Source organism: Phocoena sinus, chromosome 8 (genome assembly GCF_008692025.1).
Source record: "Phocoena sinus isolate mPhoSin1 chromosome 8, mPhoSin1.pri, whole genome shotgun sequence".
Lineage (NCBI taxonomy): Eukaryota > Metazoa > Chordata > Mammalia > Artiodactyla > Phocoenidae > Phocoena > Phocoena sinus.
In genome coordinates this window covers 91,090,796-91,105,603 of record NC_045770.1, presented here as the reverse complement: position 1 = coordinate 91,105,603, position 14,808 = coordinate 91,090,796, and the positions used below count along the sequence as shown (strand labels likewise).

Sequence of the window (14,808 nt, the reverse complement as noted above, 5' to 3'; positions counted from 1 at the left end):
AGAAGTGAAGATGAAAGGCTGTGCAGAGAATTCGCACAAGGTAGAATGAGTACTTTAACCGAGACACATACAAGTATAAATTTCTAAGATTGTTTATCCATGTATTGATTCATTTGTTTATTTGTATAGCTATGCCCTCAATGTTCACAATATTATTTTTATCCAGAATTCCAGGGCTGGCAGGTCCTCAGAGCTCCTCCAATACTTTCATGCATTGTCAGAATCCCTTACTATAGCACCTCTGAGAGCTGGCCACAGAACCCCGTTGCTGAGTACTTTACCAATAAACAGTCTCCCTGTAGGCACAGAATATCTGCTGTTCAGTTCCTACAGATGGTACTTGAGCCAAACTAGACTTCCCTGTACCTTTCATTCTTGGTTTTGCCTAATAAGGCCAATTAAAATTTTGTGATCATGTTTGCAACAAGGTAACCCTTCTTCGAGGCCATTATTTGACTCTTTCCTGTCACCAAGTCTTCCGATAGGGTTAACATCCCAGTGTTTCTGTGAGATTAAAACTGCGCAATCGGCGACTTCCCTGGTGGCACAGTGGTTAAGAATCTGCCTGCCAATGCAGGGGACACGGGTTTGAGCCCTGGTCTGGGAAGATTCCACATGCCGTGGAGCAACTAAGCCCGTGCGCCACAACTACTGAGCCTGCGCTCTAGAACCCGCTAGCCACAACTACTGAGCCCACGCACCACAACTATTGAAGCTCATGCGCCTACAGCCCGCGCTCGGCAACAAAAGAAGCCACCGCTCGCCGCAACTAGAGAGAGCCTGCGCAAAGCAACGAAGACCCAACGCAGCCAAAAATAAAAATAAATAAATAAATAAGTAAATTTATAAAACTGTGCAATCATGTAAAGTGTTTAGGAGAGTGACCAACACATAATAAGCACTCTGTAAGTAACAGATGGTAATAATAGTGCTAGATATTTATTGGATTAGGCTTCATTTATGAAATTATTCTTCTCTTGGTTGACCACATTTCGTCTACAATTATTTAGATGTAGATACTAGCTTTCCTGAAATGTGTTACTGCTAATAGGACACAGTGCTTCAGGTTCACTGGTGTACATCATTAAATCGAGGCCAATCAATTAAACTTTGGTTTAGTGATTGGCTTCATTGATAGGGTCATTGTCAGTGTCCACTTCTGCATACATAATATCTGGTTCTGCCTTGTTAAGTTGTTATATTTAAATGTCCTTTAAAAAACCTAAACCATTGCCTGACTGTCTGATTGCATATTAGAAAATAGTAATAAGAAAAAGAAAAAGGAAAGATGGAAACTCATTGTAAAAAATAAATAGAAGCTATTTCAATGATACTTCACTATATAAGAATGAGGAATAGAAGCATAAGTGAATGTAGTTAAAGTCTGACCAGTGATCATGACAGGTCCACCATTCGAAGGCTGAATTTGCCATTTTCACTAAGCATACCAACTCTTTGCTTATTAACATCATAAAATTGTAATAAATAAAAAGGTTTCACTACAGACTAGACAAGGCCAGACAGCTGATTAAAAGATGCTAAAATGTACAGCTCTCTGGAGCCTAAAGTCCCTTTTAAGGTTGATTTTGAATGACTTGTCCAGGTGGGGAGCCTTCCAGGAGGAAATGCATCTTTGTCTGGGGTTAGGTCAAGGGCTGGATTCCCAGGGCTCCAGGGAACCTTGAGGAGAAATCCCTGAGGCAAAGCCCAGACTGAGGGAGTTACCAGATCCTCGGAAGGGGGAGGGGAGGATTTACCATCACTCTGGACTGATTTTCAGCTGCAACACTTCTCAGGCAAAGAATATGCCAACAGCCATTCTCTCCTGATCTGACTGCCTGTGGTAGGCACGGCAACTTCTGAGGTTCTGAAGTCTCCAGCTGAGAGGCAATATCAATAAGCCTGAACACCAGTAGGGCCAAGTACCACTTCAATATCTTTTCATCTTCCTGTGTGTTGCTTTTGGCAGGGGGGAATGTTCTAGGCTGTGGCTCCTTGTCTTGCGGGTTAATGGCATTTTCAGGCTGTACGGGATCTTACATCACCGAGTCCAATCGCCTCATTTTGCAGATCACCAAACTGAGGCTGAGAGAGAGGGGACTTACCCAGAGTTGCTCAGCTAGTCAGTGACAGACATCAGTGGAACTTGCGGTAAGTTGCATGGCCTCTTTGGGCTTCTCTTTTCAAGTCTATAAAATGGAAGTAAGGGATAGGTCTACACGGTCTCTCCAAAATTCCTTCTTATTCTAATATTTTACTTCTGTGATTTTTAATTCTAGACTCTTAACTAGCAGTGTGATTTCCACTTTGCGGTAATCAAGATGCAAAAATGATGCCTTTTGGTGTCTAAATGACAGTGTTCAAACATTCTGATGAAGGCTAAAGTTCTAGGTCATATTTTGCACTGTGTACAGACACTTCCCTCAGTATAGGGCATAGATTTGGATTAAGCATTTTGAAAATGCACCCTGCTTTTGAATATGACTGATAATTTACTCTGTTGCATCCTAACACTACAAACGACTGCTTCATAAAACTGTACTATGTTTTATTATTATTATTGTCTTACATTGCTTTTTACTCATTGCTGAAAACTTCAGGTCACACGAATAAGGATGCTGAAGAGGTCATGCCGTACAGGATAACAATGCCCAAGTTGGGTTTTAGTTAGTTGAATACTCTTTTGTTTATAAACAAGGATTGGCTTTTCTTTTTTCGTCTCATTTTTTCAGCAGACACATTTTAGACAAACTGACAGCAAATCCATTATGTAATGGCAGCTATAAAAGCTTTCATCAGGAGGGTGCATGTTTTGTGTCTCTGTATGAAATAAGCTGGGTTATGGAAGCAGCAAGGGCAAAAGACTCAAGAGTAAGATAGACCTGGGGTTTCAAGTCATTGTCTCCATGGAATTTGGGGGTTAGGGTACGGGTTAGGGTTAGGGTACGGGTATGGGTTAGGGTACGGGTTAGGGTATGGGTTAGGGTACGGGTACAGGTTAGGGTTAGGGTATGGGTTAGGGTCAGGGTCCGGGTTAGGGTTGGGTTAGGGGGGTGAGTAGGTAGGAGGAGCATGAAATGTAACATCCCTTTTCCGTTTGTTTCCCCTAAAGTCATGATGCGTCTTTCTAGTGTTTTCAAATTCCATCTGTCAGGTACATTAAATATCCATTCTCCTCTGTGAAACATGTGAACTTTATTTTTAAAGTACTGCTCATAATGCAGAGAATTCCGAGGTATGAAGAGTTTGTTACAGGGAGAAGCATCTTTACACCACTGGGCATGTAGATTTACAGGCATTTATTACCTAGATGACATTTGACAAGTTATATACAGTAGTGTTTACAGGGGTATTATAAGGATCAAATGAGATAATGTATATGAAAGACATGTGTACAACAAAGCATCACAGAAATCTTTTTTTTCTGTTTATACTGCCTATTAAAGCAAACGGATGGATATATAGAACACTGTGAAGAGTTGAGAAGGAGAGGGTGTGAGAAGCAAATATTTTATTTTTCCAATAAAATCACAGCTTAGAACAAGGAGACTACCAGGATGCAAATGAAATGCCGCTGCTGGAATATCCAAGGCTCATGCTTCTTCAAATGTTATGTACATTTGAGTTGTTTGAGGATATTGTTCAAATGCAAACTCTGATTCATTAGGCCTGGTGTGAGGTCTGCAAGTCTGTATTTCCAGAAATCTTCCTTCTGATGCTGACACTGACGCTCTTTAACACTTTGAATAGCAAGATCCTGCTCTATCAGAGTAACAGGCGTAGCCAAAAGTGAACTGAGTATCTTACTGGGAAAGAAGTCAATGTGTCCACACGTCTGTTGGGATTCACATATCCAGGGGATTCACATATCCAGGGAATACCCCTAGCCTGGTTAAGGTCCCCGCTTGCCATACAATATAGGAGTATTCTGCATTTATTAAGTGTTGAGAAAAGCTTCTGTTCCTATTAGTTGAGGTTTCTGGCTGAAAGATAGCAGCTAGAGAGAGGTTTATATACAACACAATTAAGAATAAACAAGATCTAGGGAGCCAACACATGAGGAAGGCAGTTGAGTTCTTTCTGTTCCTTTAGCAGGCCTCGTCTAATAGAGGTCATTGAATTCTGCCTTAAGAATCTCAGATATGTGATTGGTTGTCTGAACTCTCTACTTTCCCTTGGCACGTTGTGTATTTACATTGACTTGGGTCACTCACTTCTCTAACGTAAATACGAAACAGGAAGAAACCATGCGAGAAGTTCCTCTCTTTTTGGTATTTTCACCTCAGTTAAATACACATTTACTAAGCACTAGGTTACAAAGCAGTGGAGTAGGCTCTGGGAGGAGCCTAAGGATCCTGAAATTAGGTCCCAGGGACCCTCAGTTTACCTTCAAACAAACTGACAGTGTAGACAGACATAATAACCAAATACAAGGCGGACTGAGCTTAAAAAATCTATCGTGTTAGAGATCTCAAAGAAATAGAAATCGGCTCTGCTGGGAAGGGAGTTAGGAAGACTTCGTGAAGGGGAAGAACTTGGAACATGGCCATTTGTACATGAAGGCCAGAGGATAGCTCGAGGCAAAGTCTTTGTCATATTGTAGGTCTATAAATGGAGAGCAAAAGCAAAGAGACATAGTTTAGTGTAATTTGACTAACAGAGTGCTGAGATTACAATATCATTCTTTGGAATTTAGGCTAATGCTTAGAGCTTGAGTGAGATTGTTGGAGGGAAGGGAGGACGTATCAGGGTGGCGTTTTAGCTGTTACTTCTCTCAAACTTTGATTTTTTTTTTCCCATTGGGCCTACTTTGTTGGAATCTGCAGAAGAAAGGATCATCTTTTATATAAACACCTCCCCTTAGCATATGGAACATAGCATTTCAGAAGGTAACATGAATCGGGGAGGGGAAAGAGAAAGGATTTCAAACTGCCTTAAAAATGTGTTTCTGTATCAAGTCATTTACCCATTAAGTGATCCTTCATTACAACTCCTAACACTCAGATGTGATAAGGATGTTCATTTCTCTAACTTGTGTGAATTTAAATTCCTTTTTTGTTTTTTTGGGGGGTTTTTCTTTGCGGTACGTGGGCCTCTCACTGTTGTGGCCTCTCCCGTTGCGGAGCACAGGCTCCGGACGCGCAGGCTCAGCCGCCATGGCTCACGGGCCCAGCCGCTCCGCGGCATGTGGGATCCTCTCAGACCGGGGCACGAACCTGTGTCCCCTGCATCGGCACGCGGACTCGCAACCACTGCGCCACCAGGAAAGCCCCTAAACTTTTTATTTTAACTTGCATAAAAAATGTATACTTTAACAAAAGTACTGTTGTTGGAATAAAGTTTGGAGATACAGATTAAGCAGTAGGAATACCTTTGGCTTTTATTCATAAGTATCCATAGCAAAAATTCACTATCTAGTGCAGTGGTTCTCAATCAGGAACACTTTTGCCTCCTCACGTAGGAGACAGTTGGCAAAGTCTGGAGAAATTTTGCTGTCATGACTGGGAGGAGGGGTAGAGCCAGAGATGTGCTAACCATCCTACAATGCATAGGGCAACGCCAGGTACTGGGTTGGCTTTCATTCGTTTTCTTCTGTAAGATGCTCTAGTAGCACTTAGTTGTCTTTAACTTCATTCGAAACAATTTGGTTAGCTTGTATGTGACAGCTGTCATATCAGCCTGCATTTAAAAAAAGACTTGTCAAGATCAGTGAATTTTTGTGTAGTCATTTTAATATTGAAGATGGAAGGAAAAAAGCAACATTTTTGGCCTATTATGCTTTACTATTTCAAGAAAGGTAAAAATGCAACTGAAACAAAAAAAAATACTTGTGCAGTGTATGGAGAAGGTGCTGTGTCTGATCGAACGTGTCAAAAGTGGTTTGCGAAGTTTCATGCTGGAGATTTCTCACTGACGATGCTCTACTGTTGGGTAGACCAGTTGAAGTTGATAGCGATCGAATGGAGACATTAATTGAGAACAATCAACGTTATACCACTTGGGAGATAGCCGACATACTCAAAATATCCAAATCAAGCGTTGAAAATCTTTCGCACCAGCTTGGTTATGTTAATTGCTTTGATGTTTGTGTTCCACATAAGTTAAGTGAAAAAGACCTTCTTGACCGTATTTCCACATGAGATTCTCTACTTAAATGTAATGAAAACATTCCATTTTTAAAACAAATTGTGATGGACGATTAAGAGTGGATACTGTACAATAATGTAGAATGGAAGAGATCATGGGGCAAGCAAAATGAACCACCACCAACCACAGCAAAGGCTGGTCTTCATCCAAAGAAGGTGATGTTATGTGTATGGTGGGATCAGAAGGGAGTCCTCCATTACGAGCTCCTTCCAGAAAACCAAACAATTAATTCCAACAAGTACTGCTCCCAATTAGACCAGTTGAAAGCAGCCCTCGAAGAAAAGCGCCCAGAATTAGTCAACAGAAAATGCATAATCTTCCATCAGGATAACACAAGACCATATGTTTCTTTGATGACCAGGCAAAAACTGTTACAGCTTGGCTGGGAAGTTCTGATTCATCTGCTGTAATCACCAGACATTGAACTTTTGGATTTCCATTTATTTCGGTCTTTACAAAATTCTCTAAATGGAAAAAAATTTCAATTCCCTGGAAGACTTTAAAAGGTACCTGGAACAGTTCTTTGCTCAAAAAGATAGTTTTGGGAAGATGGAATTATGACGTTGCCTGAAAAATGGCAGAAGGTAGTGGAACAAAAGGGCAAATACCTTGTTCAAAAAGTTCTAGGTGAAAATGAAAAATGTGGCTTTTATTTTTATGCAAAAACCGAAGGCACTTTTAGGCCAGCTCAGTATTATCCAGACCAAAAACTAATATCACCAAGATTGATCTTGTACAAAAGAGTCCTCTCTTATTAGTTAAGTGACCTTATGTAATAAAGACCTCAGTCTTTGGAGTCAGTAGACCTGGGGTTCAATTCTGGCTTATGGCTTGATCTTGGGAGTTCAAGCTTTCTAAGCCTTATTTAATTACTTTTAAATTGAAAGTAATGATAATACTTACGCTACAGGTTGTTCTGGAGATGAAATGAGAGAATGTATACAAAGTGATTAGAATCGTCCCTGGCATTCATAGATGGTCAATAATTTTAGCTGAAAAAATAATAAACTTTGGTTAAATAATTCAAGTTAGTATTGTCTTTTGAGACCCTCAAAGACTGCTGTTGAGCAGGTGTTAGAAAGAACTGCCTCCAGATCAGACAGCTTTAAGTCTTATTGTCTGCCTATTGACTGTGTGACCTTGAACAAATGCCTTAGAACTCTCTGTGTCTCAGTTCCTGCATCTATCAAATGAGAGTGTAAGGAATGTGTATCTTCTAGAGTTTCTATGAGGTTTAAATGAGAGTGTAAATATAAAGTACTTAGAACAGTGTCTATCACTTAGAAGCAGACAGTTGTTAGCTCTTATTATTCATTTACTTAACATTGTTAGATAAGGCACAGCATGTATATTAATTTTGAACCTTACCTTTCCAAATGTCAGCCCATTGGGTTTTTTTTTAACAATTAGAGTAATGAATTGCTCTAAAATTATATTTTTAAATCCCTTGCTTTTTTAAAAAAATGAGTACTAAATACCCTTTAACATTTCATTATTCAGTCAGGAGCTTTGTCATCGTGCTATTGTTTCTTGTACTGGATTATGATACATGAAGCTTTTGAAACTATTGTGGTATGAGTATTTTTCTTACTGTAGGCTGCTAGACTGTTTCATTCTTTTCTCAGCTCTTTAAAAAATACTGTTTTTGCTTCCTTCTTATCAAAATATCAGCTGTCTGACTCCTGTAGTCTCTACCTTTTCTTGACTTTTCTAACTATCTGCATTTGATTAGTTGCTCAATATTTATTGAACACACTGTGTGCTATGCTCTCTAAGATATATTAGTGGCCCAAACTAAACATTCTTGGAGTTTACGATTTAGCAGAGGAAAACGTTGAAGACGTAATACCAGTTAAATAATTATTTAGTTCAAATATGATCCATGTCAAGACTGAGGGGTATCAGTTGCTATAGTTAAGGGCAAACCCTTTTAGCATGGGATATAAGACAGGCCTTCATGGGGAATTGATCATCAAGTGGCAGTCTGGAAAGTGAGTGGGCATTAGCAAGGCAAAGAGAACAAGCATTACAAGCAGATGCAACAGCATGTGTAAAGGTCCTGGTTTTGGAAAGGGCATGGCACTAAATGAAGGCATTTTTTAAAGCCCAGTATGGCTAGAGACTGGAAAAAACATCCCAGTTTGTAGTAGGGATGTTTGTATTAGGCTAGAGAGATAGCCAAGGGCTCAATCATACGCGGTCTTCTAAAGCACGTAAAAGATTGACTTTATTTAATAGACAATGATGAGCCACTAGAAAGTTTAAGCTTGTTGGTATGATAGAGTTTCATCTGAAGAATGGCTAAAAAGTAGGAAAGAATGGAGGCAGAGACACCAGTTAAAATGCTACTGCAGTGGTTCGGTCAAGATGTGGTGAAAGCCATTCAAATTATGTCTCTAATATAAATAAACAGTCTCTGAGAAATAAGACCTAGAAATTCTCTGTGAGAGGAAGGTGGCTATTTAGTTCGGGGACTTGGAAAGATTTATTTTGGCTGTTTTGGCTTGTTTACCTTCCACCTTGTTCTTGGCTACATTCTAGAGGATTACAATTGATGAATAGTCTATTTCCAAATGAACAAAAATACAAATGTACAGCAATAATAAAAATGAGATTGTATTTGTATAATGCTTAAAAACTATCTGTTATTACATTTAATCAGCAAATTTTCATAACAAGTGATTTTTACCCCTCCCACCCCTACCCGCCCTGCTGCCACTGTCTCCACAGGACTTTGGTCTAAGTTGATGTACCTTAATTTATTGGCAGTGTGAAATTTCTACCTCGATAAGCCATCATGCATAATAGAAAATCTTATTTGTTTTATCTTACAGAGAAAGTTAAAATTTAGTAGAAGTGGTCTTCCATTTTGCTCTTTGCATTATTGGGGAGACATAAAAATGTTGACCTATCAGTTCTCATTCTTAACTACTGACAAAAAACACAAAACTTTTAAAAATAAGATATTTACCTACATCTATGCATGCAAAATATATGCCATGTGAATTGTGTAAATATTAAATATGTATACACACAACCCAGCTGTGTAGAGGCTTGAATGACATATTTAGAAAATTGGACATTCTATCTTGAACATCTAATCTATAAAATCTAGTCAATGGTCTATATGTGTATATTTCTAAAATATGTGTCTCAAATAGGTATAATGCTTGCTTTCTCATGGGGTGATTGGGAGAATTAAATGAGTTCATTTAGACAAAGTGCTTGATTTAGCACCTAACATGTAATATTTAATATATTTTAAATATGCATATATATAATCAGATATAATTTTATCACACACTGACTATTTGGTTTATTATAAATTTATGTATGTTGATAATTTGATATAAGGTTATATACACAGATACAAATGTACACATATGCACATACATGCACTATATTAGCTATTGATTATTATGACAAAAATGGTTGCACAGTGATATTCAAAAGTTAAATATGTTAGCCCTGAAGATATGACTTTCACATGAGTTGAGATTCTGGCACAGTTTCTATATCCTGACTTCTCTCATTTACTCACTTATTTCTTTATTCATTATTTAAACAAATATTTACTGGGTCTCTACTTCGTGCCAATGACTGTAACCTGTCCTTAAGAATCTTACAGTCTGGTAGGAGAACAAACAAGAAAGCAAGTAACTGCAATAAAAATGATGTGAACAATGTGCAGTACATCCCTTTAAAGTAAGAGCACATCCATTCTCCTAGATAACATCTGGTTAATTATTATGTACATATTTGCATATCATTAAACTAGAGAAGGATAGCAATTAAATAGAGGAAATTTAAAGGAGCATTTCTTTCTAAGTATCTATTTTTTATTCACCCTGTTGTCTTCATCTACCACCTACATGCTAAAGACAACCAAATGATTATCAGTAATTGCTGTCACTTTCACTTACCCCGGAACCCTATTTTCATCTGATTTATGGCAATCTGTAGGTAGAGGTTCCATAGACCTCTCAAATTCATTCTGCCTAAAATAAATTCATTATGTTCCTTCCTCTAACAAAAATTATTTCTCCTCCTATATGTCTAATCCTTGTTAAGTGTATGATCAACCACAAAATCACCCCAACTGAAGTCTCAAAGTCTCAATGTTCAGTGCCTGCCTATAGCCCCACAGCCTGTAGGTCATCAAATCCTCCCTATCCCCTGCCAATTTTTTTTCTTTCCCTTTTAGGTAAACACATACACACAGAACCCTGATGCCGAAAATTAGCAGGATAAGAAAACAATTTCAAGTTGCTAGGCAGCAGTGCTTAAAGAGAAAGCTCAGAAAATTAAGTCAGTGACTTGGTTATTAAGTGTTGTCAGTAGGTTGTCCCTTTTTCTGTGAGTGTTTCTTTTTAACATGGAATACTAATTTTAAATTCTATTGATCTATGAACTTCAAAAACATCCTCATACACATTTCCACATTGATATACTTGAATTTCTCTTTCCTTCCCATCAACTGATATTTTTTGCTTCTAAAGGTAGTTCCAGCTATGAATCCCAGAGTCCTTTTCAAATGTCCAAATGCTCAGGATATGGATGGGAGATTCATACTGCAGTTCATATTTATGAAGAAGTATGTTTTTCGTTGTTATTAGTCATTGAAAAGAGATAATCGACATCACAATAATGAAAGGTATCATGAGTTGGCCCTGATCATATCCTGAGTGTTCCTGAAATTTCTTTCTGGTCCATTCTCTTTAAAGAGTCATTTATTAATTCATAAGCATAAGTGCAAAACTATCTGGAACATAGTAGGTCCACAGTAAGTGGTGAATCCTGTTCTCCCTTGTAGGGTGTATTTTTTTAAAAATCTGTGCGCATATACAATCCTAAACCTCCCTGAACCTGGGGAAATGTTTCTAAGTTCCTAAGAAAAATCACTGGAAGAAGAACTATAACAGTTTTCTTTTTTCCTTCTTTCATTTTTTAAATGTATTTTAAAATAGTTTTATGTCCTGGCAAATATGTGCAGTGGAGTTAATAATATAAACTGTAGGTTGAAATGAAAAGTTTAACTATGTCTTTAAAATGTGGGGTTTTTAATGGAATAGTGCATTATATACAGAGGAAAAGGCTGCTTGGAGGGGAAGAAATAGATAAAGAAGACAGTTATTCCTCGAAGGGGTGGAAAAACAGAAGATTAAATTTGCTTTGAATATTTCTTAAGTAAATGGATTGTTATTTCCTTAGCTCCCACGTGACTACATTTTCCTTCTCTTTTGAAAGAATTGAAACTTTGGTGTGCCTTAATATTTCACATCTTTTTTTCACCTGTGTGTCCTGAGCTGGCATGACGGCCCAGCGTTGTTAGCAAACAGTCATGTCATTGCTAAATGCATGTTTATTGGTCTGTGCAGCCACCCTAAACCAGATCACTTCCCAGAATGCCGAGGGGAGCATGACAATGGTACTTACTTCATCCTTTATCAGTATGTTATCATATTTATAATATGGGAGAAGGAAAAACTAGATCAAAGGAAGAGCTTGTGATTCACAAATACAAACTTCTCAAGTGTAGACAAGAGTCATACATTTGAAAGGATGATTTGTGAGCATCACCACACAAGTAAAGGATCATTGTTAGCAGATGATTATAATTCATGAAGAGGCGCTTTAGGAAAATATTACTGCTAGTCATTGTGTTGCATGTATTCTGCTTTCTAAAAACCAGATGAATGTAGGCTTATTTGTACACCATAGCTTTCAGCATAGAAGTAAAGGAAAAGTTTATTACCTGTTTTTTCCCCTCCCCTGAGAGGGATTTGTTTCACTTTGAAGTAAGACTGTCATAAAAAGGCTGCAAGTCACAATGCATGTTGTAGTTTCCTTGGAATGAAGTCCAAACTCTATTCTGCTTTGCCAATTTGTCTGGAAGCCATACAAACATGGGCAAATATGGGGATCAAAATTCAATTAGATTTGCCCCAATGGAAGAATGAAATGTTTCACACTTGGAGGTTGCCCAGGAAATATCATAGCCTTTCCGGTATTGCTTAGTTGAGATGGTTTAATAGGCCTTTATTTAGAAGAGATGATTGAAGGAGAGGAGAGAAGGATGAGCTGTGAGATATGAGTTACTAGAAAAAGAAAGAGCTTCTGGTTGCTGCATGGGGATTCTGGAGTCCGAAAGATGGCTTCCAATCCTCCTTTCTCTTCTTTTACCTACCACGACTCTCTGCCTCAGTTTTCTCTTTTGCAAAACAGCACTCATAAACCTATCATGCAGGTTGCTATCTGGATTATGTGGGGTTCCATATGACTCATCATGCTCTTTACCTTGCAGGTGGCAGGTCTACCCTGAGTGGTAGTTCTCTGTCCCTATTGTAGCATATCTTTAAATTTTCTTTGAAATGAAAAATTCATGTTCTATTTCAGAACATGAATAAAGAATAAGAAAAAAATTTCTTATTTTTCAAATAACCATGCTTAGAAATCTATGATATTTTTTAAGTGAATAATTTTCTTTATTCAGAACAATACACAGTTGAGAGTCAGTCATTTTTAGGTAAAATTTCTTCCACAGCTGCATTTTGAAAACATACTTAGCAGGTTATTTACTTATTGATATTTTCTTTAATGTTATGTTAAAAATATGATACTAACACTCGTACATATACACAAAGCCCAGCTTATTTTCTTCTTAAGAGAGAAAAGGGAGCCAATACGAGGAGGCATACGTTTTTAAAACCAACTCAGTTCTGGCCAGACATAAACTTGGCTTTCTGTGTCCGGGCACTTCGATTTATGGATCTCATTTTTCTCAGTGGGTGACAGTGGGTGGCTCCTGGTGTCACTGTTTCCAGTAATAGTTGATGTGGGTGGGACCTTCAAGTTCAATTACTACCTTTTACAGATGAACAAACTGACCTAAAAAAGGTTATCAGTTTCCTGGCTTCCTGTGTCTGCCCCTTTCGAGGTGGATAGCTCTGAACAAACTAAGCATCTGCTTAAGTCTCTGAGGAATCTATGATATTCTGTGGTACTTTTTCCTCTTGGTATTCTTATACTCTTTCCTTCTCTTTTTGGCACCCTTTGTTTCTACAGTTTATGTAACCCTCTGCTCTCAACAAGGAATAATTGACTCGAGAATGCAGGGAAATGATCCTGCATTCAAATGAGAAGTTGCAAAGCCTCTATCAACCTAAGACTTTATACCTTTCTCCTCCCTCCTCTCCTTCCAGGAAACAAACAAACGCATGCTTCAGCTCTATGACTTTTTGAACCAGATATGTGCCTAAATATTTTGAGGGGACTAGTGTCAATGATAAATTCATTGACCTAATTCTAACTTTGCGGAGAAGATGTATTTTGGAAAAGAGAGAATAGAGATGTAAGCAGGCTGAAAACTGCCATCATAATCATCATCTTCAAAGAGCATCACCTGCTTAGGTAGTTTAAAAGATAAATATAGGGTGAGTTTTACAGGTTCTGATAATCCACTGGGAGGAGGGAGAGGAGGAGAGATCATTGATTTACTATATATTTAAATTATCCTCAATTTTAAAAACAACTTCATCTGCCAGAGATCCCCAGCACAAAAATTACATAGCTCTCTCTCCCAGCTTCCCCATTCGGTTCATTTGTATTGTGTGTTCTCTGTCTAGCCTTTTTTCAGAGAGGACACTCTTCATTCGAGTTGCTTCTTAGTGTACTGTGTTCCAATGTTAATTTCAAATGATGGCACCATATGGGCGATGGCAGAGTAACAGCCTTTGAGGTCTCACTTTTCAGTAATGGGGGATGTGAGACTCAAGTTAAAAAATGATATAAGGTCCTCCAGAACCCTGAGATAAAAGACTGTAAAATCAGAGAACTGCTATTTCCCTAGTTCTAAATAGATACCTGCTGAGCTAATAGGCATTTAAGTAACTATTCAAATGCAGTAAGGGCAGTGTGTGTGTTGTGTGTGTGTGTGTGTGTGTGTGTATGCACACATATGTGAAATAAACCACATTCCAGGAGGAAGGGGATTTAGCCCTGTCCTTTTTGCTACATCCTTAAAAACTGAGGCTCAGAGATGAATTTTCCCAAAATCATAGAGCTTATTAGGACCAGATACCAAACTAGAACCCAGATTTCTTAGACCCATTGCCCTGTGTAACATAACAATACAAGACTGACTCACTATACATGCTCTATGTAGACTCTGTGGAATCTGACCAAGAACTAAGGAGAAATGGTTTGTGACTGGCCTTAAGCCAGTTTCAAGCATAAGCAGGATTATTACTGTTACAGGAAAGTTTGTAAATGACTTTCCATCCCATTGGGCATAGGGGAGATATAAGCTTGGAGCGGACTCTGCACTAGCGAAATATTACTGGCAACAACCCTTGCCGTTTGTCAGGGCAGCAACCATCGTCCACAGTTGAGTGGAGTTTAACACCTTATTGTGGTAGATTTGAGGCATTGCTGAAAATTGCTCTCAGGAAATACATAGAGTTCTGTTTTGTTGTGTATATCAGAACAAAAGAAGGAGTTAATTTATTGGCCTGATACTGATCTAGCCTAAATTTGTTTGCTGATAGCATAGGCTGGTAGTCTGAGTCATGATGGAATGAGCGCTGGACTTTGAGTCAGGTGTTTTGAACTTAAATACCCAAGTCAACATTTCCCTTAATAACCGTACGATTTCTGGCAAAT

General features: G+C 38.4%; 1 protein-coding gene across 4 annotated transcripts in view; it reads left to right on the top strand.

Moving 5' to 3' along the window:
* The window catches only part of LRRC4C (leucine rich repeat containing 4C), a 1,265,570-nt gene that overhangs the window by 1,126,915 nt on the left and 123,847 nt on the right, over positions 1-14,808 (top strand). The window contains exon 5 of one of the 4 annotated variants that reach the window (XM_032638696.1): positions 2,071-2,151. The exons of the other annotated variants lie outside the window; for them this stretch is intronic. The gene's annotated coding sequence lies outside the window, so the exon portion shown is untranslated. The remainder of the gene's footprint in view (positions 1-2,070; positions 2,152-14,808) is intronic. 4 annotated transcript variants of the gene reach the window in all.